We start from the raw sequence: 19,047 nt of genomic DNA, 5'->3' as shown, positions 1-19,047 counted from the left end.
ATTTACCTATTGCCTATGACAGGCTTCAGAGACCCAATGGCCCATAAAGTCTAAAATATTGACAATCTTGCCTTTTGCAGAAGGTCTGTCAACCCCTGATTTAGCAGATTGATGCCTTATTGTGTTTCAATAGGTTTTACTCAATATATTAAAATTTTTGTAGAAGATATGGAACAAATTGCCTTGTGAAATCTCTTGATTTTCAGATTAATTTGAAGATTCAATATTTGAGCAGTCACATATTAGGAACAAAACACACACACACACACACACACACACACACACAAACTAGCAATTTTGATGGTAACGAAGTAGAGTGCCATATAGCATATAACTCCCTTTTGTAACTCAGCAGAGATTCAAAGTACTCTAACTAAATATGCTTAAGACATGACATCAAACCAAGTGCTTTGAATACACTTCAACTGTGAAACAATCAGTGTAATGTAGACCAGACCTAACCTCATTTTTCCCAGTGGCTGCATATGGGTATGACTATTTCCTTATTAATAAGTATGTAAACTACCTCCAACTTTTTAGTATGCAATGCTGCAATAAATAGCCTTTATATATATTTGTATATATAGATATAAGTATATATATATAATTTACAACAAACTATATTTTATATGTAAATTATATACATATAACATATTTATATAAATATCCTTAATTCATATATGTGTATCATATATACTTAACATCTATGTGATATCATCTATATAATACATGTAATGACTTACTGTAGGTTTTCTATACATAATAATATGTAATAAACGTCCTTAGAATGTGCATATGTGCTTATACGAGTCATATTTTCCTGGAGGATCTAGTTCCAGAAGTGAAGCTGTTGGGATAAAAAAATACCACATTTGAAATTTTCAAAAATGCTCAATTACCCTTCGAGAACAAATGTGCCAATTTCATCTACCAAGAGTGTATGAGAATGCATTTTCCTCCCATTTGCCAATTCTCATTCTATTTTTAAAATAAAATATTTAGCATTATGACTTCAAGGAATCTCATTGTTTGTTAATTTTCATTTTTCTGAATACCAGGCAAGGTTTACTCTCCCTAGTAAAAATATAAAATTTGGTTATCATGAATATTAGCTCAAATTTTAATTTTTTAATAGAAAAATAAAAAAAACCTATTGTTAAATATTGCTACAGGCTTACCTATCAGAATTACCATTTTCCATAGTAGGATATTGCTGGTTATCAGTTTGTTTACAATAGCTTTGCTTAATTAATCCATCACTGTCATCAACAGCAGCTTTATGTATGTTTTGGGTTACTTTCATTTTACTAATTTTCTGCTTCTTTTTATCTTCTTAGACCTTTGATGAAAGTTTGATATTAAAGATATTGTTGTTACTTTATTCATTAAAAAGACTTTCTGCATTTTCATTAATTTTATCATTTGGCTCTTAATTTAATTGCCATGACTTTAATTAATAAAAATATTTTTGCGCTTACTTTATTTTTGTGCTTTACTTTTATTATGACAGGTTATTAAAATTGTTGTAAATTATGTTTCATTTCTGTTTCAGTAAATAAGCAGAATTTGCCAAGATTTCAAAAAGGTTTTCTTAATTTTGTGCTTTTATTCACATCACATTCGCTCTTTGCTACTTCACATTCCCTGTACCCCATCCCTCCCCCATTGGTCCAGCAGAGACAGAGACATAAAAAAATAGACGCAGAATGTATCCTCTCCTGTCTTCCCACTTGGTTTTGCATCCCACTGCCAGTCAGAGGATGCGATACTGTGCTTCAGGAACAAATCTGGAGCTTTCTTCCCTCTCTGCATGAAGCTATCCTTTCCCCCACTGCCTTTAAAAATTCTTTTTTCCTTAAGATCTTTGAGGGTATCAAAAAAATGATGGTTGCCCTGGCCGGTTTGGCTTAGCAGTTAGAGCATCAGCCTGTGGTCCAGAGAGACCTGGGTTCAGTTCCCGCTAGGGGCGTGTGCCTTGGTTGCAGTTTGTCCCCAGCCCTGGTTGGTTGTGCAGGTGGCAGCCACTTGATGTGTCCTTTTCACGTCGATGTTTCTCTCTCTCTCTCTCCCTTCCACTCTATCTGAACAAAAGATGGAAAAATGTCCTCCGGTGAGGATTAAAAAAAAAAAAAGTGATGGTGCCCTGGCCAGTATGGCTCAGCGGTAAGAGTGTCGCCGGCAGACCAAAGAGTCCAGGATTCGATTCCAGCCAATGGGCACATACCTCCGTTGCGGTTCATCCCCAGCCTGGGATGGGGTTGTGCGGGTGGTACCCAATTGATGTGTCTCTCTCTCATCGACCTTTCTCTCTCTCTTCATCTCTCCCTCCAGCTCTATCTGAAGATTAATGTAAAAAAAAATTTTTAAGTGATGATATTCATAAATATATAAACCAAAGTTCACCATCACACAAGAGCAGAGTGAAACTGATGAATTGCTAATGAAAGTACAATTCTAGAAAATGAGTAATGCTCCCCAAATTTCACATACAATCACTATAAAATTTTATATCTAGAGTATATAGAAGTAATTATTTAATTTAGCTCTGTATTTACTGATAATGGAAATAAAACCAAGGTTAAATGATCTGTCCAAAGTTCCTAAAGATGCACTATTAGCCTTTTATGAACAAAAGAGATGATACAATTCTATAACACTGAATCAGATAAGTGAACAGAAAAATTCATCAATCAGATAAATTAAGTATGACTTTTGCAAAGTTATTTAATGCTTTAGTTTAATGGGAGGGCTCATCCACCTTTTTCTTTTAAAGGAGACTAATATCTCAATGCTTTTCTATCTTTAAGAGTCAATGTATCTCAAAACTCAATTTTCTCCATTAAACACCAATTTTATCACAAATAATTAGTGATAAAAATCATGCCTGTCAAAATTTAACATGCATTTATTTTGGGAAGATATTTCATTTCTTTAATTATTTTTTAATTTTTTAATTACAGTTTACATTTATATTCTTCTGTATTAATTTCATTTGTGCAGCATAGTGGTTAGGTATTCATACACTTTACAAAGTGATCCTTTCGATATGTCAAGTACCCACCTGGCACCACATATATTTACTACACTACTTTTGACTACATTTACTATGCTGTACTTTACATCCTCATGACTATTTTGCGACTCCCCATTTGTACTCCTTAATACCTTTCTTTTCCTTTTTCCCAGTCCTCCAAACTTCCTTTCCTCTGGCAACCACCAATCTGCTCTCTGTTGTCGATGAGTCTGTTTTGGATTTTGCTTGTTAGCCTATTTTGTTCTTTACATTCCACATATAAGTGAGATCATATGGTATTTATCTTTCTCTGTCTGACTTATTTCACTTAGTATAATACCCTCTAGGTTCATTAATGTTGTTATAAATAGTAAGATTTCATTCTTTTTTATGGCTGTACCATACTTTATTAAACAACATAATAAAAGGTTTGATTCAACTTTCATATGTTTTTGTGAAAGTATATATGTTTATTATTATTAAAAATATTTCAATGATATTTTAATAATTATGTATAGTGCCAGGTGGGTACTTGAAATATCAGGTGGACCGCATTGTAAAAAAGTATATGATTATCTAACCACTATGCTGTACATGTGACACTAATACAACATTGAATGTAAACTGTAACTAAAAAGTAAACTAAAATAAATAAATAAAAATGTCTTAAAGTGATCATGCTGAGATTCTAAGTTGCGAGGCTTTGCGTAAAGCATGGAAGACTGCACACTAAAGCACAAAGATAAGTGAGTTTAGCTGGGGTGTTTGTTTATATCCTTTCTCTCAGTCACAGCTTCTTTCCATTTTATTGTTAATGGAATACAACTTATACTTAAGCAATTGGACTTTAAAAAAAAACAAAACAGTGTTTATTACATTTTTTTTTTATCCTCACCTGAGGACATTTTTCCATTTTTTGCTCAGATGAAGTGGGAGAGAGAAAAAGAGAGAGAGAGACAGACAGAGAGGGAAACATCGACATGAAAGGGACACATCGAGTGGCTGCCTCCCGCAAGACCCATCCAGGGCCAGGGACAAACTGCAACCCAGGTACATGCCCTTAGCGGGAACCGAACCCGGGTCCCTCCGGACCACAGGCTAACGCTCTAACCGCTGAGTGAAACCGGCCAGGGCTGTTTATTACATTTTTAATGCAATTTCTTTTATACTTTTCTCTGGTTCAGAAAGTCACATGGTACATAGCTAAATTAGTTTCCCATTCATAGTGAAGACTGACAGAGAGGCTAATTTTAAAAAATGGAAATATTTTACTAAGTTCCTATTATATAGATGACAGAAATAATCTACTTATACACACAATAACATATTTCCACAACACCATTTACGCAGAAACTTTTTTCAGAAGTGGAAAGTCAGAATGGAACAGATAATTGATAAAGAGAAAAAACAAAGAGTAGCAGTAAGTGACCCTCTACCTGTTTCTGAAGTTGAAGTTTCTCTTTTTTCAAAGCCAGGAGCTTTCATTCGAACATGTCTGTCTCATTCTTAAGCCTCTGCCTATCTTGCTGTATCTCTTCATTAACATATACCTTAGGTGTTCTGTCACGGAAAAGTGGAGGGGAGCTCACATCTTCTAATTCATATTCCATGTTTTCACAGTTACCAGCACTGTGATCATTCATCTACAGGTAATGGCTTCTGGAACAAGTCTGGTTTGGGCTTTGTTTCCTTATAAGTATTTGTAACTGTAGAAATATTGTGCCTTCTTATGTGAATTGTGGGTTTCATTTCACTGCTGTGTGCAAGGCACAAATCAAAATGGCTTTTCTGGTCACTAGACTGAGGTGTATATCTGATGCCTAATTTTCAAATAGTGGCATTTGGGTTCACATTTTGTCATCTGCATACCAAACTCTTGGTATTCTTTCTCTACAAATGTAACTGCTGGGTTTCTTACTTTTTTATTTTCTGCATCATTATAAAAAATCTCATTTTTGTTAAAATCATGTTCAGTGTCTGGTTTGTGATCATTTTCAGAGTGTAATTTCTTTTCATTTAAACAAAGCTTAGAAAATGACCAGGAGCCCGGCCAGTGTGGCTCAGTGGTTGAGCATCTACCCATGCACCAAGAGGTCACCAGTTCAATTCCCGGTCAGGGCACATGCCCAGGTTGTGAGTCAAATACCCAGTGGGGACCATGCAGGAGGCGGCCAATCAATGTTCACTCTCACTGATGTTTCTACCTCTCTCCTTCTCCTTTCCTCTCTCTCTAAAATCAATAAAAGAAAAAAGAAGAAGAAAAGAAAATGACCAGAAAGTGTCTTCCAGGGACCTAGAGTAGAATTGAGATAGAAAAACATTTACAAGAGCGGGTTCTTCTTGTTCAGAAGATGTTTGGAATACTGCAGAGACAGATATTCCAAATGCATCTTTTTCCTCATAATCAAGTGCATTATTTGTCAAATTAGAAGGTATTTGTCTTAAGCTTTCTCCTTCTTTAGAGTTATCATGTAGTGACTCTTCCTCAGGACAAGCAGTAATTTTGTATTTTTTACAAATTTCAACAAAATTCTGCTTCAACTCATTTAGAATAAGTTGTAGATTCTTCCTCTTTTCTAATTTGTTTTGTTTGATCCTTATACTTCTTCACAGAACTATGTCCTGAATACATAGATAGATCATTTCTGTCACATGCCCTATTTATTTCTGATTCTTGAAATTCTTTTTCCAGATGCAAAGGTGGAAGATGAATTTGCTTGCTTTGATTTTCAGATGTCTTTACTGTTGGCATACATGTTTTTGAAATAACTTCATCCTTAAGTAATCAAGTATGGGCAAAGAAAAATTAGAACATAATCAAAAATTAACTATTAGCCCTGGCCCTTTTTCTCAGTGGTTAGAACATCAGCATGCAGACCAATGGGTCTCAGGTTCAATTCTGGTCAAGGGCACGTACCTTGGTTGTGGTTCATCCCGGCCCTGGTCGGGGTCGTGCGGGAGACAACCAGTCAATGTGTCCCCCTCACATCCATGTTTCTCTCTCTCTTCCACTCTCTCTTTCCTCCCACTCTATCTGAAGATAATGAAAAAATATCCTTGGGTGAGGATTTAAAAAAAAATTAACTATTAGACTTCTTATTTTATTTTAGCTACTTCCAAATCACTAGATTGTAATTGAGCCATAAAAAAATAACTTGCTGTGGTCTAAATTAAAAGAAAAACATGAACCCTCAAATCTAATTTTGTCACTGTTTGAACTGAACAATTAGATGTTAAATCTACCAAAAATAAATTAGTAGATGAATTTTAATGTTACAAAGACTTCCTCACTTAAAATATTTCACCTCATCATATCTTAAATAGTGAGCCCCTACAGTACATTAAAACAATTTGAGGGGGTTGGGAGAGTATCCAAGATGGAGCAAAGGAGGTGACACTTACATTCACCTCCTCCCAGGACCAAATTAAAATTATAACTACCAACTTGAAGACTTGCTGAACAGAAGTCTTATAACCAAGGATTTACAGAAGAAGCCACAGATAGACTGGTAAAAAGGGCAGAGATACAGAAAGGGCTGGTCTCACATCCACATGTGGTGGTTGAAAATCCTGAGGGATATCTCAGCTGCAAAGGTCCCCCCCAACCCTGAAGAGTGTGGGGTCTCAACCCCATGCCGAGTTCCCTAGCCCGGAGCACCAGAGCTATGAAAAGGGGTCCACATAATATCTGGCTGAGAAAAATCAGTAGGGATTTTATTTGCCATGAAGAGAAAGGAGTCTACTAGAAACCCAGGAGCCCTTTTAAAGGGCCTATGAAGAAAGGGCAGTTAGAAATGGACTGGAGTCCTGTGATGAGAGGAGAGACTGTTCCGTGTGTCTCTGGGGAAAGAGCTGAAGGTATGGCCTCCAGGTTCCCCTCCCTATGCTGAGTCCCTCTCCCACACTGCCAACAGATGTCATCTTTTCTGGGTCGAGCACTTTTCTTGATAGGGCATCAACCTGGAAAATGCACTAGCCCCACCATCCTGACTCCATGTCACATTCCCTACCAGCTCATACCTGGCAAAGTAGTCAGTTGACTGAGTCTATGGTGTGGACTTTCTTGAAAGTCTCTTAAGATCCAGGTAGACTCATGGGGTGTCAGGGTCTGTGGCTTTGGGGCAGGGACCATTTCTCCCTCACAGGTCAGACCAGAGCTACCATTCCTGTGCAGATAGCTCTCTCTATAAGGCCAACTTTTGGTCTTCTGGGGACTGATGAACTCTGCTGGTCTTACCCTGGTAACTCCCTGAGGCACCACACCACCACAAAAGTCCATGGATTCCCAGAGGGTGGTGACTGGCATTGATATACCCTGGGACTTTTGATGAATATCACTCACACTTACGTAGTGTCTCACTGGGAACTTACCTCAGGAAATGTGCATACCATCAGATGCTTTTCAGTGACCAAGCCCAACAGAAGCTGGCAGGTAGAGCTGGATCTCTGAGTAGGAGTATTCAGAGCACCACTCATTTAGCTTTATAAGCAGAACACTCAAACAGAGATCTTGGCAGGAACAAGACCATGCTTGTGTAAATTACTCAATATGGAGTCAGCCTTCATACAATAGCTTCTACAATGTGGTTAGGGTCAATGCTCACAGTCAGACAACCTGAGGGTCAATGCCATCCATGAACAGGCCAACAATAATGCAGATTCTACAAAAGGAGGGCTCACACAATATACAGTGACATCTTATGTGAGCAGTCCTGGAGCACCTAACTTAGAAAGACTGTGCCACTGAGCCCCACAAGACACCTACCACATAAGGGCATCTTACCAAGACTGGAAGGTATAACTGCTCTACCTAACACATGAAAGAAAAAAAAAACAAAAACAAAAAAAAAAAACAGAGAGAGGCAGCAAAAATGGGGAGACAAAGAAACACGCTTCAAATAAAAGAACAGGAGAAAAACCCAGAAAAAGAACTAAATGAAATTAAAGCAAGATATCTACCAAATACAGAGTTCAAGACAATGGTTACGAGGATGCTCAAGGAACATAGTGACAATTTCAACAAAGAGATAACAAGTATTAAAAAGTTCAAAGAAACCTTAAAAAGGACCATTCAGAAATAAAGAATACAATAACTGAAATGAAAACTACACTAGAAGGAATCAAAAGCAGATTAGATAAAGCAGACAATAAAGTCATTGATTTCAAAAATAAGGTAGCAGGAAAAATACCCAATTAGATCATCACAAAGGAATATATATATATATATATATATATATATATATATATATATTTTTAAAGGGGCAATTTAAGAGACTTCTGGGACAATATGAAGTATAGCAACATCCACATCATAGAGGTACCAGAAGGAGAGATACAGCAAAAATGTATGAAGTTATTTCAAGTAGTAATTACTGAAAAGTTTTCTCACCTGGTAAATGAAAAAGACACACAAGTACAGCACAGAGGGTCCCAAACAAAATGAGCCCAAAGAGACCTAGGGTTCATCAAAAGACATAGGGTAGATGAATGGATAAGAAGACAAGATCCCTACATGTGTTGCCTATAAGTAACCTATCTCAGAATGAAAGATACAAACTGAAAGTAAAGGGATGCAAAAAGATGTTTTATGCATATGCAAAAAAAAAAAAAAAAATAAGCCAGGGTAGCAATATCTATATCAGACAAAAATAGAATGTAAAACAAAAGCTATAACAAGAGACAAAGAATGTAATTACATAACGATACTTGGATCAATCCAACAAGAGAAAATAACCCTTGTATATATTTACGCACCCAACACAGGAACACCTAAAATATAAAGCAAATATTGAAACAATCATAGCAAGGGATTTTACTATACCATTGACATCAATGGATTGATGCCCCCCTCCAAAAAATCAATAAGGAAACAGCAGACTTAAATAAATTCACCTGGCAAAATGTGATATTTTAGAGCATTACACCCTAAAACTGCAGAATATAATTTTTTTCAAGTGTACATGGAATATTTTCCAATGATAGACCATATATTAGACCATAAAACAAGCCCCAATAAATTTTAAAAAACTGAAATTATTTTATACCTCTTCTCCAAGCACAGTGGTGTGAAACTAGAAATCGATTACAAAAAATTACTGAAAAACATACAAATACATGGAGCCTAAATAACATGATATTTAAAAAATGATTTAGTTAACAATAAGATCAAGAAAGAAATCAAAAGATACCTTGAGACAAATGAAACTGAGAATATAACAACCTAAAATCTATGGGACATGGCAAAAGCACCTCTAAGAGGAAAATTCATAGCAATATACACCTACTTTGAGGAACAAGAAAAATCTCAAAATAACAATCTAAACTTTTACCAGAGGACATGTTTTAAATGTGCCCAATTGGATTGTTTTAAAATGTGTAGCATGATCTTAATTTGATCAATTGGTTAATTGATTATTATTATGACAATATTATTTTTCTTAGTGAGTAAAGTTCACCAACATAAAGTTAATAACTATTTAAAGTGAAAAATTCAGTAGCATTTGGTACATTTACAATGTTGTGCAATGATCACCTCTATCTAGTCCCAAACATTTCATCACCCCAAAAGGCAATCCAATTCCCATGAAATAGTCATTCCTATTCCTCCTACCACAGTTTCTGTCATCTACTTATCTGATCACTGTCTCTAAAGATTCACTTATTCTAGAAATTTCATATAAAAGAGACCATATAATAAAAAATATAAACTTTCCATTACAAACATAAAGTGATGATAGATACTCAACTACTAAGTTTTAAGAGTAAATGCACAAAACTAAATTCATAGCAGGACATTAATTTCACAAGAGAGTACTTTACCTTGAAGCCTTCACCATCTGATATAGGCCTTTAAAGTAAAAATACATAACAAAAATGAGTGAGTTCATTTCTTTAATAAAGCAACAAAAAATTTAAGTGAAAGATCAGTTAACTCTATATTAAATGAAGTTTCCTGATATATTATCAATAAAAAATATATTTTTAAAGAACTGTAAGAGAAACTAAGTCCTCTATTGTATCATAAAATAAACTAACAGAGCCCATACTAAATAAAACTAATATGAAACCCCTCAGCAAATATAAAATCATATGACCCAAGAGACCAGATTGCAAACTACATCAGTCAATATTATAAATGAATACCAATCCTGTAGAATACTGTTATTCCAGTTGCCCAGTCAGAATAATTGCTTTTCTACTGAATTTACTATTTCTGACTTGAATGATTGTTACCATGCTTGGACAATACTAAAGTTAAAAACAACAACAATTGTACCTGTCCATCTGATTGACTTTTGCACCTCTATTTACTAAAAATTCCACCATTTTCCTTTTGTTTTCACTTTCAGCAAGTAAAAGTGGTGTGAGATCATCCTATGAAGCAGCAAAAACAATTTACAATTTATAAAATTACATAGCTCCAAATTGAATTTTCAAACTTACGAAAGATCCTCAGAACTTAAACATATAATATAGAAAGTAAATAAAAAGTTCTCACTGGCTGCTCCTTCTCTTTAAAATGCCCCCCTCACCCTCTCCTACAGATCAACTGCAACATCATTCTCCAAAACTCACTTCATTTACATGACTGGTTCTACAAATTTTTGTTACTATCACAGTGTCAGTCGTGGGGGGCTGTCATCATTTTATTGACTGGCCTGGTGATTCCCCATCTTACTTACACTCACCCAGCTGCCCCTGCTGGGCACTAGGTCTCCTCCTCCCCATCCCCAGCAGCACCCAGCCAGCCGCCACCATCACTTCACTCCCCCGGGCCTTCAATCCTTTGGGGGCTCTGAGCCTATCAACCACTCCCAGGTACTAAGAGAAAGTTCTTCCTTCTGTGGGGGAAGGGTAGCTGGGAGACAGGGTTTTGCCCTTTCTGTGGACACCACATTTCTCCAGGCCTCCCCGACTTGGCTTCAGAGCTGGTTCCATGGTAACAGGGCCTGATATATTGTACTCAATATATATCTGAGAAAGAACATGCTGTGGCTAAAATAAAACCATGTATTTCCAGTATTTTGTAAATAAATGAGTAGATCTATACCTTGTTTCTCACTTCGATATTTACACTGCATGAAAGCAGCTTTGCCACTATAGCTACGATTCGACCAAGGACAGCACAGTGGAGAGCGCGCTGCCGTCCATGTCCGTGGTGTGTGGGTCAGCCGCACGGTCCAGCAGGGCAGCTGCGCATTCCTCCGGCTGGCCCTGCATGGCCTGTCAGTGTTATGCCATAAACAGACTGTCAATTCTAGGAATTCAAAGTAAGTTTCACCAATTACTTAAGAGTTAAACGAGATAAACTCCTTTTTATTCTTAGTAATTAGATCAAATCCATCTCATGTTGACCGAGTTGGCTGCTGCATACCTTAATCAGAGCTGTCCTGTTGTCAAGGTCACAGAGGTTCAGCAGGCATTTTCTGTCCGCTAGGAGAGTGACCACTGCCGGATGGCCATTGGCACAGACCAAATGTGGAGCCATCCTGTGAAAGGGAGAGGACTCTGGGAACTTGGAGTGTCCTCTTCTCAAAATATACTGTTAGTCATGTCATTGTAAACATCAAATGTTAACCCGATGCCTTCAAAACAAATATCTAGTTTTCCTCTGTAGATAGTACAATATTTATTAGTTCTTGTTACTCACTACATTAATGAAGGAGCAGCCTATTTGAATAGAGAAAGCATGACCTGGGAATTCAGTTCAACTTGAGTCTGATCCTATTTTTTTTTATTTCTATTTTTTTTTAATCTTTCTTTATTGATTTTAGAGAGAGAGGAAGGGAGAGAGAGAGAGAAACATTGATGAGAGAGAACATCAATTGACGGCCTCCTGCATGCCCCCCCACTGGGGATCAGGCCCAGAACCTGGGCTTGTACCCTGACCAGAAATCAAACTGGTGACCTCTCGGTTCATGGGTCGATGCCCAACCACTGAGCCACACTGGCCGGGTAAGTCTGAACTGATTTTTTTCCTACTTAATATATTGCTACTTTAAGTAGTGCTGAGAAAAACAAATTGTATATAATTTATCTAATTCTTTAATGAAGATATTTTAGTATAAATAAAATGTATGGGAATAGGAAATATAAATACATTTTTTAAACGTGGCATTTAGCACCAAATTGCCTATTTCAAAGTCCAAACCAACCTAAACTTTGAGCAGCACTATAGGGACCACTGTTGGCCATCTTTACAAACTTCGTGTTTGAAAAAAGGTATCTCACTCCTTTTTAACTTAAATTCCTTTCCTTACCAGAAACACTAAATAATTTTTCCTTTATCTGTAGATATTCAAAAAACACTTTTTCCACCTTCAAATTAGAGGTTTTTTTCTTGTTGATTTCAAAGACTTCTCTGTAGATGAAGATATACATTGTTCTGATACATATACATTATAAATATTTTACAAGTACATTTTCTCACTATTATTTTCTAATAGAGGTTTTTAAATATGATATTGCTCAATCAATTTCCAGAAATCTTGCTTTTAAAGCCTTGGACAACATAAAAAATTGTATAAATAGGCATTTGTGTTTTCTTCAGGCACTTTTCTCATTTTGTATATTTAAATTATTTTGAAATCCTCACCTGAGGATATTTTTCCATTAATTTTTTTCTTTTTTTTTTTTTAGAGAGAGTGGAAGGGGAAGAGGAAGAAAGAGAGAGAAACATCCATGCGACAGAGACACATCGATTGATTGCCTCTTTCACAACCCCGACCAGGCCAGGGATCAAACCTGCAACCCAGGTACGTACCCTTGACCAGAATCAAACCTTCAACCCATAGGTCCACAGGCCAATGCTCTAACCGCTTAGCCAAACCAACAAGGGCATATATTTAAAATCTTTATTCTGGAACTTTTGCGGGGAGATAGAAATCTAGGTCATTTTCTCTAAATATTTAACAGATAATTCTCCACTATTTGTGCAAAATTCACCTTTCCCTACAAGCATGAAAGATCACCAGTATGAAGTTATAAAGTCTTACATATATTTGGGTGTTTAGTCATTTTTTTTTTTCTGTTCCAATCATTTATCTGTCTTTTCAGCTATTAATAAACAAATAATTTGTGGAAACTTACAGCACATGTTGATATCTACAAGGGTAAATTTTTTTCTACTAAACAAAAATGTTTTTAATTTCATCACAACAATAAAAGGTAACATGTATAACTCAAAAATATTAACACCGTATTTTATTTGGTTTGTAAAATCGATAATTATAGGAAGAGCACACAGTTTGAGAAAAGGAGTCTTTCTGATCAAGACCACAGCCATCTGCCCACTGCAAATTCCTCTCCCAGGGCCCTCAGTAAAGAACACATGCACCTCAGTGTATCCTGATAGAAAATGGTTATTGGGTTTTAGCCAAAGAACTTTTAGCCCAGAAGTTGATCTGTGATGGGAATTATTTCTCTCATTATGCACTTTTCTATACTATATAATATTATGGTATAAAAAGTGAACACGAAATATAAAATGCTACAGATACTTAATTTTATTTCTATTCTTGATATTTATTTAAATCACTTTAAAATTGTCAGTAAATTGCTCTATCAGGGGAATTATGAGTGAGTCCTTACGTTTTTGTTTTGGCTGCTCACATAGTTGGCCTGAGCGCTAGACCCCACCTAAGGTCTCCACCAAGGGGGTGCTCGGGCCGCTGGAGGAAAGGCTGCCTGACTGAGGGCTGAGCTCCACCTGGCTGAGCCCAGGCAGGTGAGCACGTCTCCCAGGTCCGCCCAACCCCTCCTCCTGGCTGACCCAGAGCTGCAGGCCTCGCAGGCCCTGTTACCTGTTCATCTTGTCATCCAAGCCATTTATCTGGAGCAACAGAGTCTGCATCACTTTTGCTACGTTGCCCACACTGGGAGCTTTGTGGATCTTTCCCAGATCTTTGCCTCGGATGTGGTGCCCGGGGCCTCTGTCTCCAACTCTGCTTCTCCCTGTGCTGGTGGAGGAGCCCGAGGACAAGGACTCCTGCCTCCTCCAACAGGTATCTTCTTCATGGCAGAGGCCTAGGGGCTTCAGAGAAGCCTCCCCTTCCCTTCACTTTTCACGCCTCCTGAGCACAACACTCTGTAGATAAGCCAACCACCTCGCTGCCACAACAGTTCAGTAGCACAGTTTAGAATCTTTAGGCCCAGAATCATAGTAACCAAGCAATGCTGCCTCAGCTGCTGACATCGCTTGGCGTGTGCACAGAAGCACACTGGCCAAGGGTGCTCAAAGAATATAAATATAAATGCTCTACAGAATACAAAGTGGCCTTGGGGTACAGATCTGGTAACAAAGGAGAAAGGAAAGTCTGATCTTTTCCTGCAGTATTATTTGAAACTCTCTGACAGCTTAGAATGGCTCCAACTAACACCTGCTAGCAAGAAGAAGAAGAAGAAGAAGAAGAAGAAGAAGAAGAAGAAGAAGAAGAAGAAGAAGAAGCAGCAGCAGCAGCTGCTGCTCAAAGGATGTCTCACTCATGAAGGTCTGGGCTAAGATGTGAGCTCCACACAGGTTTTCCACTATAGGGGGAAGGCTGTGGGTGGTTAAAACTAGGAGACCCAGCTGCCAGAACAGGAGTCTGGTAATTGGAATAGTGGCTGAGCTTACAAGCATATGTATCTGAACTTTAAAATGCTGTAACTTTCAAGTCCAATTGTAAATCGACATGAAGTCCCAGGAAAAATTAGGCAGCAAAGGCAACCTGGGAACAAGGTCATTTATGGTATAGGATCAGTTTCAATAGCAACTCTTCCGGATTAGAATCAATGGAAACAACAGAATAATTAGAATGTCCCTTTTTTACCTCTCTATCTGACATATAAAAGAAGATGGTCTCCCTTGGACTTAGGGAAACTTTTTGGTTCTTGAAACATTTGAAGAGGAGAGAATAGGCCCCAGAAAGTACAGGGTTTTCTGCTAAATTGAAGACTTCAAGACCCCAAATAACTAGTTAGAAAAATCATAGATATAACTTTATTTGAACCCCATGTATAGGGCTTCTACTTGGAATTAAATGGATAACATTGGGCTCCCTAATAATAAAGATCTTTAAAGCTCTGAGATAAAGGATCTGGCCAATTGTTACTTCTAACTAGTCTAGCCTTTTGCTTGGTTCCTGGTTGATGACAGACTAACTCACTGCTAGTCCCAAACTCCGGAACCAAACTATGAAATCTCTCCTGTTATATAAGAGGTAACAGTTAAATTATTTCAAACCTTCATTTTGTGATAGCTAGCATTTTAATGTAAACACAAATTAAAACAACTAACAAAAGCATATTCTTCTGCAGTCCACCCAAAGTTATCTTGAGAAAGACATCTATACCTTGCTGAAGAAGCCTGGCTATATTTGCAGTCTCATCATTTACACTGTGGTTCTCAACCTTTCTAATGCCGCGACCCTTTAATACAGTTCCTCATGTTGTGGTGCCCCCCCCCCAACCATACAATGATTTTCATTGCTACTTCATAACTGTAATTTTGCTACTGCTATGTCTTAGGTGACCCCTGTCACCTAAGGGTCGTTCAGCCCCAAAGGGTTTGCGACCCACAGGTTCAGAACCGGTGACAACAAGCATGAGTGCTGTTCAAATATAACACAGACATAACTTCCCCCTCAGAAATGTTAATTAAGTTATTTAAAGGGCTACTTTGACATATGTTACCAAGCTAATACTCTGTTTGTGTAGAATTGACAATTTACATGCTGACAATTTACAAAGTGTTCGTCTTTGAAAATTACCTCCAAGGCTAAAACAAAGGGACTAAAAGGAAGCCTCTTCTCGCACTTAGGTATTGCATAGCAGAAGTTGCTAACATAAACTCCACTAACAGAAACCAAAACTATGCTGAGATTACCAATCTAGCGTAAATCAAGATTCAAATGAAGACTCTTCTGTTTTATCCTTATTCTAACATATTGTACTTCAAAGTCAGCTGGAGGTCAGGTAAAAAAAAAAAAAAAAAAAAGCTATTTGGCAAGCTTAAAGCAATAATATTAATCATAGTTATGATAATAGTAGTGGTGGTATTATTAATGCTGAGAAGCATGTGCTACGCACTAAATTAAATGCTAGATAATAATCTTATATGCAACCACCCTTGAAGGATATATTATTATCCTTTTCATATCAGGAAACATATTTAAAATGATAAGTAATGTCCCCAAGGTCACACATCTGGCAAGCAGCAAAGCCGGGCATTAAACCCAGTCTGGTGAGAATGGAAAGACCATCTCTGTTTTCTTTATCACCCACTGTGACTTGTCTTCATTAAAGAAAATGTTTATTCAATTAAAGTTATCTTTCTTTTTTCTACCCATACCAATAAAAAATAAAAACACCAAAATATACTAGAAATAAAAAAGGATAAACACTGACGAGCTCATATATCTGGTCGCAGTTGTTCAGTCACTTAAGGATAATCTGATTAGATCAATATTCATCAAGGAAGCAATTTAAAGCAAAAATTATCCAAAAGAAAAAAATCAACTTCTTTTTATGTTTAAACATGCATCTTTTAAGAAAAACAGCGCAGCAAGTAAAGGTTTAAAAAAAAAAAAACTGTTAAAGAGACTAAGTCCTGTATTGTATCATAAAGTAAACTAACACTTACGAGTCCTCACTATATAAAACTAATACAAAACCCCTCTAGCTAATATAAAATCAAATGACCAAAAAGAGCAGATTGCAAGTGACATAGTCAAAATATAAATTAATACGAATCCTGAAGTAAACTGTTCTTCCAATTGCCAAGTCGGAATAGTTGCTTTTCTACCTAACTGATGATGTGTTGGTATTTTTCACTATATAGTTATAAATTGATCCTCTGACCTAAATGATTGTTACCACTCTAGAACAATAGTAAGGTTAAAAATAAATAAAGAGGACAAACAACTGTACCTGCCCATCTGATCGACTTTTGCTCATCTATTTAATAAAAACGCCACCATTTGCTCTTTGTTAGCACTTTCAGCAAGCGAAAGTGGTGCGAGGCCATCCTGTAGGGCAGGATTCCCCAGGTGTAGTCCACAGCTGGGGGATTTGGCGCCCTGGGCCTGCGAGGCCCCCGGGGCCCAGAGGAGCGGCTGCGGATGCAGCGGGAGCCAGGGGAGCAGCAGCGGGCTGCGAGCGGCCCCTGGTGGGCGCTCGGGCTGGGCGGCGGCGCTCATCTCGCAGGTTCCAGGCGCGCAGGGGCGCCCCGCAGGTCTAGGGAGGCGCGGTGGCCAGAGGCCACCGCGAGGGTGGAAGCAGAGAGGAGCGCGAGAGGAGCAGAACTGAATACCCAAGGGGACCTCCGCTCGGCCGGGCTCACCACCCTCCGGCGCGCCAGGTTAGGGGTGCGGCCGCTTAGCCCTGGGCCGCTCCCCGAGCACTTGCAGCTGTGGATGGGGACGGGGCAGCTGGGCGTGCCCAGGGTCTGGCGAGCTAGGAGCAGAAGCCACTGCAGCAGCGGGCGCGCGGACGACCCCTCATCCTCCGTCCCCCGGTGCCCATCGGCCATCGCCCGGAGGGACCTTCGGCGCTGGGGTCATCACGCCGGAGGGAGGAGGAGGCAGGGCGGGTACCCATTCGGCAGTCAGAGCCCGGCGCTGAGGAGGCTTCGCTGAGAACAAGGGGGCTCGGATCCTAGCAAGATCATTTCTGCCTGGTGCTTGAAGACAAGCCTTTGGAGGATGTATTGCTCATTTTCTTCCTATTAGCAATTGGTTTGTATCTTAATTCTTAATCTTCAGTCGTTTTTGTGTGTCCTTCCCTGTTTCATGTGCAGTTGTCACAGTTGAGCATTTTAGAATGAGCTAATCCAACATTACACTCTGAGACTGTCCTTGGGGTTTTGAAATCCTGACTCATTGAAGGAGCCACACCAATTATCTTTAAATTCTAATTATTTTCTTTCAATGTTCACTTATGATAATAAAAGCAAGTCAGAACAACACTCATTTTCCCCCCTGAATTTTCTGAATCGGTGTGTGATACCAGTTTCTGTTCCCCACACCCAGCTCACCTTCTTCCTTGCAGTTCTCGGTTTCTTATTGCCTTTCCCAACATATTCTTTTTAATAGATGTTCATTTCTCTGATTCCACAGAAATTCCCGTTATCTCAGCAATAATGAATATACATTTTATAGCTATTAAGCAAGCTAACATAACCACAGGTGTTCTTAATTGAGATACACATGAAAAGATACCTGAATAAATATCATTATTTACATGTGTATAAAAGTGTGAGTATAATATTATTGAAATTCAGAATGAAACCTTAAAATGTTTAATTTCATATATTTTAAATCAACTTTATAAATAATCTTTTGTTTAAGAATATTAAAACCTTTAAAAAGTTTGCTAATAAAGTATGCTTTTCTGTAATCACTATATCATGTTTTTAACTGTCATTATATAATATATTGAATTTTATATAACAAAATATATTAGGCTCAATCCAATATGAGAAACTTATTATCGGAAGAGTCTTATTATCGGAAGAATTGGTGTTTTCTTTGTATTGATATCTGTCAATGTCTTGGATTGAGTACTTCAATTATGTCACATTCTAACAGTTTTATGAACTCAGATTATCTTTGATCACTGTTAAAAAATTTTAACTTCCATGGCTGAAAGTCTTTTTTAAAGAAAAAATTTTATTAAGCCATTGCTAACAAAACAGCAACAACAAGAAAAGTATGGTGGGTTTTGGGGCATGGAGTCTAAACCCCAGCAGCATGGCTAGGTAGGAAAAAGACATGTCCATCATCCCAGAGTTTTCCAAGTGTTTTTACACATCAAGTGTGGGCGGATGGAGTGGGGGGAGACGTAAGCCTTTGTGAAAGGATTTTCATTGGCTATAGACACAGGAGATGGGGGAGGGAAAGCAGGGGGCTGGTTCCCGGACAGGCCAGCAGAGTCCACAAGGATGAAGTGCTCGCTCCTCTGACTAGCTGTGGGCAGACTGGGAAGTTCACGTGTAAATAAGAAGTAGAGGTGTTAACAATTTAGATCCCCCAGGACCCTAGTGCGGGGACCGAGAC

At 38.1% G+C, this 19,047-nt stretch overlaps 1 pseudogene; it reads right to left on the bottom strand.

Moving 5' to 3' along the window:
- Positions 1-4,386: 4,386 nt before the first annotated feature.
- Positions 4,387-17,190, bottom strand: LOC118630627 (annotated as a pseudogene).
- Between the last annotated feature and the right edge of the window lie 1,857 nt (positions 17,191-19,047).

Source organism: Molossus molossus, unplaced genomic scaffold, assembly GCF_014108415.1.
Source record: "Molossus molossus isolate mMolMol1 unplaced genomic scaffold, mMolMol1.p scaffold_m16_p_1, whole genome shotgun sequence".
NCBI classification, from domain to species: Eukaryota; Metazoa; Chordata; class Mammalia; order Chiroptera; family Molossidae; genus Molossus; species Molossus molossus.
The sequence above is the reverse complement of the archived record's forward strand: the minus strand, read 5'-3'. Positions and strand labels throughout refer to the sequence as shown.